General features: G+C 43.6%; 1 protein-coding gene across 11 annotated transcripts in view; it reads right to left on the reverse strand.

Moving 5' to 3' along the window:
* Positions 1 to 14,887, reverse strand: part of HTR1F (5-hydroxytryptamine receptor 1F) — a 134,472-nt gene that overhangs the window by 39,060 nt on the left and 80,525 nt on the right. For 6 of the 11 annotated variants that reach the window (XM_077342339.1, XM_077342338.1, XM_077342336.1 and 3 more), the window contains one exon: positions 11,840 to 11,934. The exons of the other annotated variants lie outside the window; for them this stretch is intronic. The gene's annotated coding sequence lies outside the window, so the exon portion shown is untranslated. The remainder of the gene's footprint in view (positions 1 to 11,839; positions 11,935 to 14,887) is intronic. 11 annotated transcript variants of the gene reach the window in all.

Here is a 14,887-nt window from a genome sequence, read left to right on the forward strand (position 1 = left end):
GACTAGATGGCCTGTATGGCCCCTTCCAACTCTATGATTCTATGATTCTATGAAAAAAACCGTCACTCTGGCTATATTCAGGCAGCATTATCCATGAAACAATCCAGTAATATCCAGGGTATCATGGAGTGGTACATTAGTCCAGGACACCTCATTTCAGTCTTCTTTGTAATTGGAAATCACATCCGAGTAGATTTCAGTGCAACTGTACAAAGTTACCGTCTTCTAAATCCATGGCTTGGAAGGAATGTGAAAGTAGCATTGATTACTGATTTGTAAAACTTAAAGAACAATAGGCCAGTTTTGAGAGCACAGATTGCAGAACACATTAACAACGCTACAAAAATAAACGATAAGTAGTTAAACATATTTTTGGCACCATACACAGCCAGAAACTAATACTCTGCCCCCCTGTCTCTACATTGCAGATAAAGATGATGGTACATGTACAACATGAAGATTCATTTATCTTTACTCTCCTTTGCTTTTAGAAACTGATAAGCAGAAACCTGCAGGGAACTTCAAGGAAGGGGGCATCCCATCTTTCCTATGGTTGCTTCCTTCTAGGGTTGGGTGCTTAGGTGTCCGAAGTGGCCGTTCGCTCCCGAAGCAGCCAGCGCCGTGCTGCGGGGAGGAGGGGAGGCACAGATGTCAGAGCGCTGTCAGGAGTGAACGGCCCAATCCTACTCCCTTCCTTCTCCTTCTCTGTCCTGTCCTTGCTTCCAAACTTCCAAGCCCCCCCCCCCCAGCTGACCTCACCTGTCCTGGCTAGACCAAGTCTGTCAGGAACGACTACTAGGCCATCTTGAACTCCTTAATTGAGTGAACTAGAGTATGACTGTTTCTGCACAAGGAATCTGACCCAGACATCCTCTGGTTGCTGGTGGGTTTTAGAGCTGGGGAAAGAGTGAAGGGGTGTTTGGGGGATCAAGCAGTCTTCTTCCAATCAACCAGGCATCTGAGCACTTTGTTTTTAAGCCAACCGTTTACAAAAAATTACTCTTTGGACTCTAGTTACCATGTTCAACCTCTCACAAAACAGGCAGGTAAACACAGTCCTATTTCTGTTTTCTGGAAGCGGGGAATGATCTGGGAAAGAGGGGGTGGGTGGGTGATCAAGCAGGCTTCTCCTGATTATTCAGGCATGTGTGCACTTTGTTTTAAGCCAACTATTTACACAAAATGATTTGGGGGCTCTAGTTAACATTTCTAATGTCTCACAAATCCACCCTGACAGAAATAGAGCCTGAAAAACCACAATTCCACAAAACGGGGGAAACCACAAAAGGGGGGAATGCTGTAGTGTTCTGGCATTGATTTTTATTAAAAATACATCTGTGTTGTGACATTACTGCACAGCAATGCAGAATTGTCTTTAAAAAAATCAGGGCTTGTGGGGGGGGGGCAAAAGTTTAACTCCATGAGAGAACTGCTGTATTGTGATTGGTGGCTTGCTGTGATTGACAAGCCAAGGAGCTGAGGGAGAAGTTCATTTTGCTTTCCCTTGCAGCCTCATCATCCCCATGGCAACAATCTGATGGAATGCAGTGTCTTCTACCTTATAACTAAAAGGATAACATACATGGCTAAATGCATGGCTATGAATATATTAAAGAAATATGCCTATAAAGACATACAGCTAACTTGTAAATGGAACTTATAATGAAATTTAACTATTGCTATAAATGTAAATGAATAACCATTACATAACATAAGTAAATCAAAGCTCAAACAGCTAAATGCAATATGCTAAATATTATTGTGCGTCATTAACTGTCTCACTAAAATCAATAATGAGATTTAAATACCTTCATTTTGACTGAGTTCAGGAGAATTAGCTATAAAGTTATCCTCACAGAATCAACCTGACTTTGTAATAGAGTTGCCTTTATATTTCCTGATAGACTTTTAAAAATAATTCTCAAAGGTCTTAATCCACTTAAAGCTGATTTTGACTAACTAGCACTGAAATCAATGGGGGAAACTGGATTGGATCTAGCTATTCATTACTGGAAGATTCATGGATTTCCCCCCTCCCCCAGTCATTTCCAGTTCCCTGATGGAAGGGGAGAAATGAAGCAATTTTGCTTCCATCTTTCTTCACAGTATAGGGCACTAATCCATGTGACTATTAATTCACATGAGTCCCATGAACCTGGAAATCACGTGTCTTGATATCAAAGTGTTGCAAGGAGAGAAATATCTTTGTGTGATAAGATAGCTGGAACCAGCTCATTTGCTGAAAGTGAAAAAAGAACCTTTCCAAGGCAACTGGTTCAATAAATTTTATGTATTAATAATTTTTTAAGGACCAACCAAAATGGTTTCTAGATATACTCCGTTTTCACAATTTTTCTTCAGTGGTTGATTCCTAAATACAAAATGTATAAATTAATAAAATTAAATTTAAGTTTAAACAATGCAGTAAAGAATTACTCCCACATACTTCCACAACCAGTTTGTAGTATCACACCTTACCTTATACTCTTATCAAACAATTTTAAAATTGTGAAAACGGAGTATATCTAGAAACCATTTTGGTTGGTCCTTAAAAAATCATTGATACATAAAATTTATTGAACCAGTTGCCTTGGAAAGGTTCTTTTTTTCTCTGTATATGTTTTGAACCTTTCTTCCTTTTTCGTATTGTAATTTCATTTGCTGAAAGTGACAAACTCCACTGAACTCATTGGAACTTAGTTCCAACAATTGACTTTAGTAGGATCCATCTAAAATATACTTACATGGCATTGTTTCCTCTAGAATTGGGCTTCATTCATGCTGTGCAAGCCATCAACCAGAGAATGAATATGGACACTGAACGACAAATGGACCTCTTCAGATTCCCTGAGTTTCTTTGGATTTCCTATTTCCATGTATATTCCAACTCCTGCTGCTTAGTATCTTTTCCTCCTGGAAATTCCTAGCCATAGGTGGATGTATGCACTAGCCAGATGGCCTACTTCACCAACTTTGATATTCGAGGGTAAATTTAAGAAGGTACATAGAGAAGAGAGACTCTCTTCTTGCCAGTCAGGGGAGATTGAAACAATCAATCATGTTTTCTTTAGCTTCCCAGTTTATATTTCTGTCCGCCAAAAGATTCTTAGTCTTTTTTTGGAGGACCCTATTGTTGATTCAGAAGCAGCATGGCTCAGGAAACCTCTCTCTGGGATTAACCCCCAGCTCACTAAGACAACTGCTAAATTCTGTGCAATAGCAATTAGACTACGTCAACTCAGTACAAAATCTTAAATGTTTTAAACAAATTTAGCTAGTTTTTATTAACATTATTAATTTTCATTAAATATTATTTTCAGCCAGATCATTCATATTTGTTCTCTTTTTCTTAATTAAAAGAAAACAATTTTTTCTTAACCTATTTAAAGCTAAACCGATTTGTCTTATTTCCAGTGATTTTCAGGGCTATTCTTTCTTTATTTTCTCCGTTTATGAGTGGCATTGGGTTATAATTTCTTGAAATTATTTATGCTTTCAATTTAATGTCGTGAACAAATTTTATCGTATTCCTTTTCAAATTGGCTAGGCAGCTGTTGCATGGCATTATTTCCTAAGTTCCACACATGCTGGTCTGGATTCTGTGACTCCCTTCTGCTGTGTGAGAAACTCTTCCTCCCACAAAGCAGTCCTTCGTTTGGCAGAGAGAATTTCCTCCTAGGGGAGAAGGCTCCCTTCTCAAGAACAAGGTTTCGTTTGCCAGAGCAAAGCACTTCATTTAGCAGAAGAATATCACCGTCTTCTGTCCCACAATGTTAGTAATCATTCCACCTCAATAGAGCAGGCCTTTACTATCTGTAACCACTCTGCAGAGCAGTATAAATAAAACACTGAGGGGTAGGGGGTCGGCGCTGTCCAGTAGTTGTGCCTCCCTATTGGATCCTTTGCTTGTCAGTCCAGGGCCAAGGCGCCAATCAGCAGCTGCATGCAGCGTGACTGTTGATTGGCCCCTTGCCCCAGGACTAACCAGTTGGGAGGTGCTTTGCCCCTCCCAACCTGCCCCCCCCATGTGCCCCACGGCAGCCATTCCTGTGCTGGCTGCCGAGATGTGAGGTGGGCCCACAGACCCCGAAAAGTAGGCCTGTGAGGGAAGGTAAAAAGGCCTTTGCCCCAGAAGCTGGCCTGGTGCATCCCAGACGTGCCAGCCCAGCTCTTTTCCCAGCCGCGGGGCTGAGAACTTGGCTGGGAGTGGGCAGGGAGAGCCTGCGCAGGGAGGGGAGAGACGGCTTCATGGCCGGGGAAGGAGCAGGGTCCAGCTCTTTCCCCAGCCATGAATCCAGGAAGCTGGGCCGGGAGGGGGTGGGGAGAGACTGGGCAGGGAGGGGGGGAGATGGCTTTGCGGGCAGGGAAGGTGCTGGGTCGGTGCCTCACAGATGCGCTGGCCCAGCTCTTTCCCTGGCCGTGAAGCTAGATAGCTGGCTGGGAGGGGGTGGGGAGAGCCTGGGCTCAATGCCAGAACACCTCCGGGATAAAAACTCAGAGTGTCAATCCTGGCCCAAGTGTCAATCCTGGCCCAAGGAGGCAGTGGAGTGTCAATCCTGTGTCAATCCCAGTGTCAATCCTGGCCCAAGGAGGCAATGGAGAGGCGCGCAAAGCGCGCCTCCAAATTGCCTCCTTGGCCGCCATTGCCTCCGAGTCGATGCAGGGAAAGGTGCAGGGCCGCCGCGTCGGAGACGCGGTGGCCCTGCTCCTTTCCAGCCGCACACCCGCCCAACTGTGCCTTCTCCCAGCCGCTGGGTCACGGTGGGGGGGGGGCCACGCCGCCTTCTCCCGGCTGCTCCAACGGCCGGGAGGCGGCTGAAGATGGCTGCCGTTGCCGGGCTGGGCCCTCCTGCCTTCTTGCTGCCGCTGTGCTACAAGCCTGCCCAGGGCTCACGGCCGCTCCAATGGCTGGGCGGCAGCTGAAGATCGCTGCCGTTGTCTGGCTGGGCCCTCCCGCCTTCTTGATGCCGCTGCGCCACAACCCTCCTCATGGCTCGCCATGGGGGGGGGGGCCCGCGTCGCCTTCTCCCGGCCGCTCCAACGGCCAGGAGGCGGCTGAAGATGGCTGCCGTTGCCGGCCTGGGCCCTCCCGCCTTCTCGCCGCCGCTGCAGTGGCCTCGCAGCCTCCGGGTCGTTGCCCCACCGCGCCTGAGCCCACACACGCCCGGACGCCGACCACCTCGCGGCCGCACCGCAACAAGGTCAGTCTAGCGCCCATTTTATTAAAAAATAAAATGGGCTTTAACTCTAGTTATACATAACACAGGAACCACTGTGTGCTGCTCCTCTTTTTTCAGTTGTTGGTATGTTCAAACTAAGGAGTCATTTTTGCTACCAAAGTGTGATTCACACATTACAGTGTTCATATGGTAGGGACGTAGCAACTACAAAGACTTTGGATCATGTATTTATCTGACATCTTGTGCTCATTTCCAAGACTAGCAGGGACATGATTATGATCCATAATGTAACAAACAGGTAAAAGAGACTTAAGCCTTCTCGCACACCATTTTCTCAAGCTGAAAAGGCCTGGGGAGCCATTATTTGCTCCGTTCTGGAGAAACACTGGCAAGTTTCTCCATCAGGGCAAAAAGTGGTATCCCAGACCACTTCAGGATGGGAAAATTATGCAGGGTGGGATAAGTTTTAAACCACTTTCCCCTGTGTACCATAGTCCCAATTTAAATTGGTCTCCACACACCAGAGAACTGAGTTCCTGCACAAAAGACCAGGTACATCTGTGATTCAGTTTCTTCATACTGGTCTCTTGATAGTGTACACTACTGTCACATGGACATTGTAACAATTGAGATAACAATTCTGCCACCAAAAATAATGGCTTAGTTGTTTTACCAGAGTTAGAAATCTGAAATGGAAAAAATAATCTCTCAGGAAAACTGAAGACAGTATTCCTCTTTTAAGATTTGCTGTCCACTCTTTTGTTAAGAAGCTCTTTGAAAGTCATTTCCAAACATTCCTGTCATGTTTCTGGTTGCAGATGGATCATGGGAAATTCTGCAACCAAATCTGCTAAAAGCCAAACTTTTCTTTCTCTTGTTTTCTCCATCCTCTCTCTTTCATGGACACTTGCGCACAGCATTATGTACTCCAACGGGACATACATCTTTGCAGTTTTAAAGCCACAGGGCAGAAAGCCATTTGGGGATTTTTGTTCCTGCATATGCTAAAGGGTTTCTTTGCAAAATGAAAGAATGAGTCAGTATATCCTCATAAATGCCAGCTGAGGTTTCTATGTACTATTCCTGTTATCTTTCTCTAATAAATGGCTTAAATTGACTTTTTATGTCTTGAATAGGGCAATTTATTTTAAAACAAAAGCACAAAATATAACAGCATCTTCAGCTTTTTCAAAATGATAAGTACCATAATGATGGCATACAAGAAAGAAAAACAAATTTATTTTTAAAAGCTTTTAAAATTAGACTTCTAGGGAAGACTTCTATTAAAACAGTAAAGCAACGATTCTGTTTGCCCCCAAAGGTTTTTAATAGCCTTCCTTTATTTTCTGTAGATACAGTTAAATGAGCCACAATGTAGACTTCTTAGCCAGTCCTGAGTAATAAGAGTTTCTCAATATTTAAACTGGTATATATTTAATTTGTGTTTTAACAACCTGACTACCTATTGGTTCATATTACTTCTACTCAACACAGTTAATATTTTTTGTTCAAGAAAACTCCATAAGGACATTATAGGGGAACTCACATTAGCCTCACACCAAGAAATCTTTCAGAAATTTCTGAAAGAACAAGGAGGAATTATGAGACAGTATGGTCGCCATCCTGATTGTTATTTTAATGGGGATTTTATTGGGGATTTATTGTTTTAGAATTTTATGTGTAAACTGCCACGAGGCTACGGCAAGTGGCGGTATAGAAATCAAATAAATAAATAAATAAATAAATACATACATACATACATACATACATACATACATACATACATACATAAATAAAAAAAACTCCTGTGATTGCTAAGTTAAGTGTCATGGAATTTGGGATCTCATTGCTAATGCAGCCATCCAAATTATCCTAGTGATCCTGTCATAGAAATGAATCAGACAATTGCCATTTCATCAAGGATAGGGACAAAATGATTGGGGAGGGAGGGTGGCAGATTGTTAAAGAAGCACAGACAATGCCTGCCACTATCGTGTTCAAATTTTGATTAATTCCTACCAATGCACAAGAAGCCACATATAAAGATTTCCTGTGTTTGTTTTTGGTAACAAACGTTTTTGCTTAAAAGTATACAGAAGTCCACCTTCTAATTTTAGTGACCAAATATTTATGATGCTATGAAGCATCACATTTGATGGAACTTGCAAAGGTACCATAGTTATCAAGGTCATTTTCTGTACTCTCCCTACATTAGCAGGATTCCTTTATTTCCGCTTAGAATAATTTTGTGTTTATATTGTTTTATCTGAATTAGTTTAAATCATATTGTATTTTTGTATGCTCCTTTGAGCTCCACTGTGGTGATAAAAGTGCACTAAAAAACCCTACGAGAAATTCCAAACATATAAAATTAGAACATGTAAAGGTTATTACTAATAAAATATAATCCTGCATAGTACAATTCCCTGCCCCGTTCTGTTCTATGAACTAACATTATGTTACATATAACATATTTAGAGACTATCAGTGGCTCAAAGCCTAATTTCAGGCAATTATGACCCCTGTGATCTAGCCTTCTCTTAAAATAACCATCTAGCATTATTAATTTTTATACATGTCAGTTCCTTCCAAAACAGGCAGTTTAGTTATCCAATAGTCCTTTTTACCTGGATATCTTATCCACCAGGCAAATCAGCATAAATATAAATCAACGCGATGTCCTAGTTCAGAGCAGGAAATTGGTTATGATAACTCTGTGCCAACAACTTTGTAACTACATCTGCCTGCTTACATAAATATAGGCAATAAAATTATCTACAGATATGATTATTACTTTGTAAGCAGAGAATAACCCCACATTGCTTTTCAAAATGCTCCTGCAATTAGACACAGCAGTAAATAGCAGAACCTGTGTAAAAATGAATGGTTCCAAATGAATGGTTCCACAATGCTTGTAAGAACATGAGTAACGGAGACAAACAACTTTAATATTATAAGTTAAATGACTTTAAAAACTACACGCACTGTGCTAAAAATACCACTGGTAGTTTATAAAGACAAAGAGTAATGACTGTTTTCCAAGACACCTGATCATTTAATTTTAAACTAAATCTAATTGAAATAAAATACTTTCACAAGACTTTTCCATGAACTTTCCTTTGCAAACCTACTGGATAGTTATTGTTCCCATTCAAACTTACCTGCTTATTTAAATATAATTACAGAGAAGAATATTTTCCATCTATGATAAAAAAATTGACAAGCCCTAAGAGGACCTTATAAAAAATAAACAGAAAGGAGAAGTAAATTATAGATGTAAGCAATTTGAAATGGTCATTTTAACAAAAGGAAACTGAATTTAAAAGGATTTTAAAATTAATACAGTGATATTTGATATTTGATGCATGCAGGGAAAAGCCCTACTATTTCTTTTCTAATACATAAAATAGCAAAACTCTGCCAATCACAAAATGGTGGGTGGACCCATTCACAAAAATGGCAGCTTGTAGAACAATTAGAGCAGATTTGATTTCTCAGGTTGAGAAAACTTTACTATTTTTTCCAAGGAAATCAGCACCACCATCTCAAATTTTCACATATTCTACAGGCATAGATCTATGCTTTCCCCTGGAAAACAAAAATAACTTAGGGTTGCCAACCCGGGTTTGGGACATTTCTGCAGATATGGGGGCAATGCCTGGGAAAGGTAGCATTTGGGGAGAAAAAGGAGCTCAGTAGGAATGTCATGACATGTAGCACACCTTCCAAAACATCCATTTTCTCCAGGGGAACTTATCTCTATAATCTGGACGTTGAAATTCCAGGAGAAACCCAAGACTCAGCTGAAGGTTAGGAAAAATAAGTTGATGCAGGGGGAAAGAATCAATAGCATGGTTTCTTCAAGTGTGTGTGTGTGTACGTGTGCAATATGAGAAGGAGTTGTAGATGGGGAAAGATGCTGGTGCTGAGTTCCTGGCTTATTTGGAGGAAAATTCGGTGCTTGATCCATTCCAGTCTGGCTACAAATCTGGACACAGGGTAGAAATGGCCTTGGTTGCCAGCTGGATAGGGGCAGATTGGTGCTCCTCTTATTGTTAGACAGCGGCATTTGATGTCACTGACTATGAGTTGTTAGCCTGCTACCCTCTCAGGGCTGGAATACAAGGAACAGCCTTGCAATGGCTGGTTTCCTTTCTCCAGAACTGCACACAGAGGGTTGTAGTGGGAGAAGAGTGGTCTGGGCCCAGTATACCTGTGTGACCATCTGTCTTCCTGAATCCCCAGGATAGCATTAAAGGTAAAAGGTAAAGGTATCACCTGTGCAAGCACCAGGTCATGTCTGACCCTTGGGGCAACACCCTCTAGCGTTTTCATGGCAGACTCAATACGGGGTGGTTTGCCAGTGCCTTCCCCAGTCATTACCATTTACCCCCCAGCAAGCTGGGTACTCATTTTACCAACCTCGGAAGGATGGAAGGCTGAGTCAACCTTGAGCAGGCTGCTGGGATTGAACTCCCAGCCTCATGGGCAGAGCTTCAGACTGCATGTCTGCTGCTTTACCACTCTGCGCCACAAGAGGCTCTAGGAGAGCATTACGCTCTGCAAATCAGAACAGGTTGGTGGTTCTGACCCCTTACAGCTACACCTGGCCTCAACCAGGGCCAGGATCTTTTTGGCCCTGGCCCCAATCTGGTGGAATGAGCTTCTGGGAGAACTAAGGGCCTTGTCTGAGTTCTCACAGTTCTGCAGGGCCTGTAAAATGGAGCTCTTCCACCAGGCATTTGGTTGAGGCCACATGGTAGAATATCAACCGGGTCCCTCTCTTATTACCCCACTTTGAAATGTGAGATGGCAGGTGTAATGCATTGCTTTACAGGTATGTGTATATGGGTGGGATAGGTAGGTTGGTTTTTACATCTGTGTTTTTGGTAAAGTAAAGGTAAAGGTATCCCCTGTGCAAGCACCGGGTCATGTCTGACCCTTGGGGTGACGCCCTCCAGCGTTTTCATGGCAGACTCAATTCAGGGTGGCCTTGCCAGTGCCTTCCCCAGTCATTACGATTTTACCCCCCAGCATGCTGGGTACTCATTTTATCGACCTCTGAAGGATGGAAGGCTGAGTCAACCTTGAGCTGGCTGCTGGGATCAAACTCCCAACCTCATGGGCAGACAGCTTCAGACAGCATTTCTGCCGCTTACCACTCTGCGCCACAAGAGGCTCTCAATCTGTTGTTACTATTGTGGATGTTAACTGCCTCAAGCCAGCTGTCCAGGAGTGGCAGGATATGAGTTTAATAAATTAAACTAAACTGAAAGTACAAGTGTGCATGTGCCTCCCTCTTCTTCTTCACATGAAAGAGTCACAGGAGTGAGGCTGTTGCTGTAGCTTTAAAGGGAAAGACAGGAAAGTGACCACAGTCACTCTGGATGATGGACAGACAACAAATCTGAATTTTCGCCCCCACTTTAGGGATAGTAGAAAGGGTTGCACTACTTCAGACTGCAGTCAAATTTCTTTCACGCTAATAGTTCTTTTGTAAGGGGAAATGTGACGCAAGGCACCATAATTCCCCTCAAGAGTTAATGTGATCATTAGCAGACCTTCAACATGCTGGGGTCTGTAATTTGGGCCTTCCTGCTGATATCATCCTTATTTCTTTCAAGGCCAGATTCAAGAATGTGATAATGAGTTAATCATGATAAAGAGTGATCAACTATGTAAGTAGATGGGAGGGGGAAATGAGGAGTGGATGTAAACATCTTCTGGAAACTTCCATCAAAGAAGATTCCTGGTTGGATCAGAGAGCCCACCTGGTATGAGGGCAAAAGATGATAAGGCTGTAGACCAGAGAGAAGCCATGGTAACATTATGATTGTAGCATACTAGTATATTTTGATATATTATGCTATATCATGATGGACCACTGCGTGTAGAATGCTTTAGCTTGATGCTTATGCTGCTAGAAGATATGCCATGTAATACCAAGTATTAAATGTATTAGACAGAAAGTTAGCTTTTTCATTTCTAGGCTACTAAGTAGTACAGACTGTACCACATAGGATATTCCTTTTCAAAGCTGTTCATTCAACCTTTATATATTTTAATAAACATTACTTTATTTGTATGCATTTAATCTTGAAGACCCACAGGGCTAGGTGCTGCTCACGTTAAAACCCTTAGAAACTTTATTAGGGGATCAAGCAAATTTACAAATGATAAATATGTCAATAAATATTAAGCATGATAGCTAAATGGAGTTTAGAGAAAGTGTATCCCACCATAACAATGTAAGGAATGAAATAATTTGACAGATCTATTACTATTCACAAGTGACTTGTGAACTTCTCAGTGCATCTAGCTGGCCACTACTGAAAACAAGATGTTCGACTAGGATGGACCTTTTGACTCATTCAACAGGCCTCTTCAGATTTGTTCTTCATGCTTGTGTTTGTCCATTGGAATAGGGAGCCCATATTTACTAAAATGAAATATGAGGGTTTTTTTTAATAAACCAGAGGTTTTTTATAATCATCAAGCCAGTGTGATTTAAGAGTCCCATTAACAGCCCATTTGTCAACATCAACAGATTTGTTGCATAGATGGAAGCCAAAGAATTTCTTTAGCATAACTGCTCTTATTTGTCATGCACTGGGGCTTTTCCCTCAACACTGCATTTTTGAGCTTTGTCGTAACATTACCTGACAATGCATGAAACTGTATATGGGGGGTGGCAATGGTAACAGACCCAGTGCATATGTAGAAGTTCTCGGCACATATGGCCATTATTTCCTTCCTGAAACAAATAGAAAAAAAATCTGTCACAATGTTTGTTCTGTACATTGAAATGTACAGTGTTTAAAATTAACTCAAACATGATCACTGTAGCTGCAACAACATAGAACAAAAAGATGAATTCCATAAAATAGAATTCTTTTGCATCCTTGGTCTGATTCCAGACCTTACACGTGTGAGGTAGATGCCTGGAAATTGCTGTTTTATGTTTCATTTGATTTTATTAAATATTTCTAATAAATGACTTTATTAAATGTAAACAAATACATTTCCAGAAAGACTGTCTCCATTCAATTAAAACTTTTACAAAATGTCAAAGCAATTAAGGGGGGGGGCTAGCTGCACACACACTTTTTGAAACACCAATAGGAACCCTCCAAAGTTTAACAGGCACTCCTGGCTGCCAAGAAAAGCATTTCCATTCTGCTTGATGAGATCAGAATGCTATATGTACCCTCAGTTCAGCTCCACACCCTCTCCTCTGTTGGGTATTCACACTTAGAGAAGCAGGGTGCTTGTTGAGAGCAGAGCACATTCATTAATTCCTGATTGTGAATTCCTCTCCCCTGCTGAGTTTGGGTGTTAGGTTAATTCAGGGCTCTGAACCACCCTTCTCTTTGCTCATGCCAAGCACAGGAGCTTAACTACTGGGTATCTTGGGCTCACATTTATACCTTCATTGTGAACACATCTTCCTTGGTGGGGTTTGGGTGCTAGGGAGACTCAGAGCTCTGAGTAACGCTGAGCAGAGGAGCTTACCTACTGGGCACGTTGGCTGAGGCCCACATTTATACCCTTCTGATTGTGAACAACTCTGTGTCCTGAGGGTGAAACTGTTTGCAAAGGATGCTCATAGTGGGAGGGGAAAGTTCTCCACCCCCTGTCCTTTGGCACCAAACCCATCCTGCCAGCTCACTAGAGCTTAGGACAAGCAGGGAATCACCAGGGATCTCAGAGCCTCCTTCCTCTGATCTGTTCCTGGGGCTCAGCAGAGAGACAACAGAGTTGTTACCACAACCCAGACCCCAGCAATTGCTAACAGTCTTAGGAGAGTAGGACTGACAGCAGCAATTCAGAGTTGGGGGGACTGAGCATCCTCCCCTTCCACATCCCAACTCCCTGTTGCTGCTTCCACCTTGAGTACACTCCTCTGTGACCCCTCTCCTGGGCAGGAATAGGCTGGCCAAGCAGAGGAGCTTAGCTACTGCCTGCCTTGGCTGAGGACCAACATCTTATAGCCTCCTTCCTGACTGAGAACACCTTAACCTTGGTAGGATTTGGGCATTAGATGAATTCAGGGTTCTGAGCTACCCCATCTCTCTACTTGCACTGAGCATAGGGGCTTAGCTACTGGGTGCCCTGGTGCCTTGGCTGAGGCAACCAACGAAATTCCCCCATTGAAGAAACCCCTGAATACCCCCTTTACTTTTACCCTTCAAAGAAAATCTCCCTCCCTAAACATCTACCTCATTAAACAAAACCTACCTCATAACAACAACTACCTCAGGAAACAATACCCACCACATAACACAACACCTATCTCATAGAATAACATCCCATTCAGCAAACATCTACCTCAGCTATGATGGTCCCATTTACTTTCCTCCCTCGGAGGCAAGATTCCCCTCCCCCCATTTTTCCTAACTTTCTAGATGAGCAGCCCTAGGGATCTGTTTTTGATGTGAAACATCTTATGTGGGACATGGACAGTTGAGCTGAAAACAGATATGTAGAGGAAGGGGTGGGCCACTCACGCACTCCGTCTCTCCTAGGTGTGTGTGTGTGTGGGGGGGGAGACTTGCACGGGCTCTGGGTGTCCTTTGGGGGGAGACTCATCAAGGGAAATGGGTCTTGCCTCGCTCTCTCTCTCCTCCTGCAGCCTTGCCAACCGCTGCCTGCCAAAAACCTCACTGCCTCAGAGTTTGTGGGCAGTGGCAGCTTGGGGGCTGTGGGAGGAGGGGGCAAGCAAAGCGACGCCTCTTTCCCTCAGCAGGACAAGGCACACCAGCGCTGCCATTGGAGCGGGCAGAGGAGGCGTTGGTGCACACTTTGAAGTGTGCAGGCTGGCCTCTTTCCCTCACCTGGGCTGACAAGGACTAGCCGGGGCTCTCAGCCAGAAGGCTGATCCCCCCTCTATCTCACTTTCACTCATTCACTTGCACATAGTGACACCGTCCCCCAATTTCCCCCTCCCTCCTTCCTTCTTTCTTGGCAACCTTGGGTGCAATGCTACGGAGCCCCTCCCCCCAATCAATTTTCTTCAGGGGAACTGATCTTGGTTGTCTGGAGAGAAGCTGTAATGCCAGGGGCTCCCCAGGTCCCATCTGGAGGCTGGCAACCTTAGATACATGCCACAAAATGTCTCCCCCCTACCCCTGCATCTGCTTTCTCCAGGGGAACTAATCTCAGTAGTCTGGAGAGGAAATTTAATTCCAGGGGATCCCCAGTTCCCACCTGGAGTCTAGCTACATGCCACAGTCCCCCTCCTCCAGCATCCACTTTCTCCAGGGGAACTGATTTTAGTTATCTAAAGAGGAGCTGTAATTCTAAGGAATCCCCAAGTCCCACCTGGAGCCTGGCAAACCAAGGTACAGACCTCCTCCCCCAGCATCCATTTTCTCCAGGGGTTTTCCAGCCTGGCTCTGGCAATCCCCCCCCCATCCCCTGCTGATGGGATTATCAACTCCTGTCCAGACTATGGTTCCTTTGGAGAAAACAGATGTTTTGGAGGGTGGACTCTATGGTATTGTACCCTGCTGAGCTTCCTGTCCTCCTAATGCTGAATCTCCAGGAGTTTCCCAACATGGCTCTTGCAACCCTACCCCCCTCCCACCACTGCTGATGGCCAGAGAGAATCCCTCCCCCATGATTGATTATTTCCCTTTGGGCTCAGTGGACAGAGAAACTTATGAGGGTATCATGTCATAGCTTCTGAGCCCACTGTTCTCCTCTAC

The sequence above is a fragment of the Paroedura picta genome, chromosome 6 (assembly GCF_049243985.1).
Source record: "Paroedura picta isolate Pp20150507F chromosome 6, Ppicta_v3.0, whole genome shotgun sequence".
NCBI lineage: Eukaryota > Metazoa > Chordata > Lepidosauria > Squamata > Gekkonidae > Paroedura > Paroedura picta.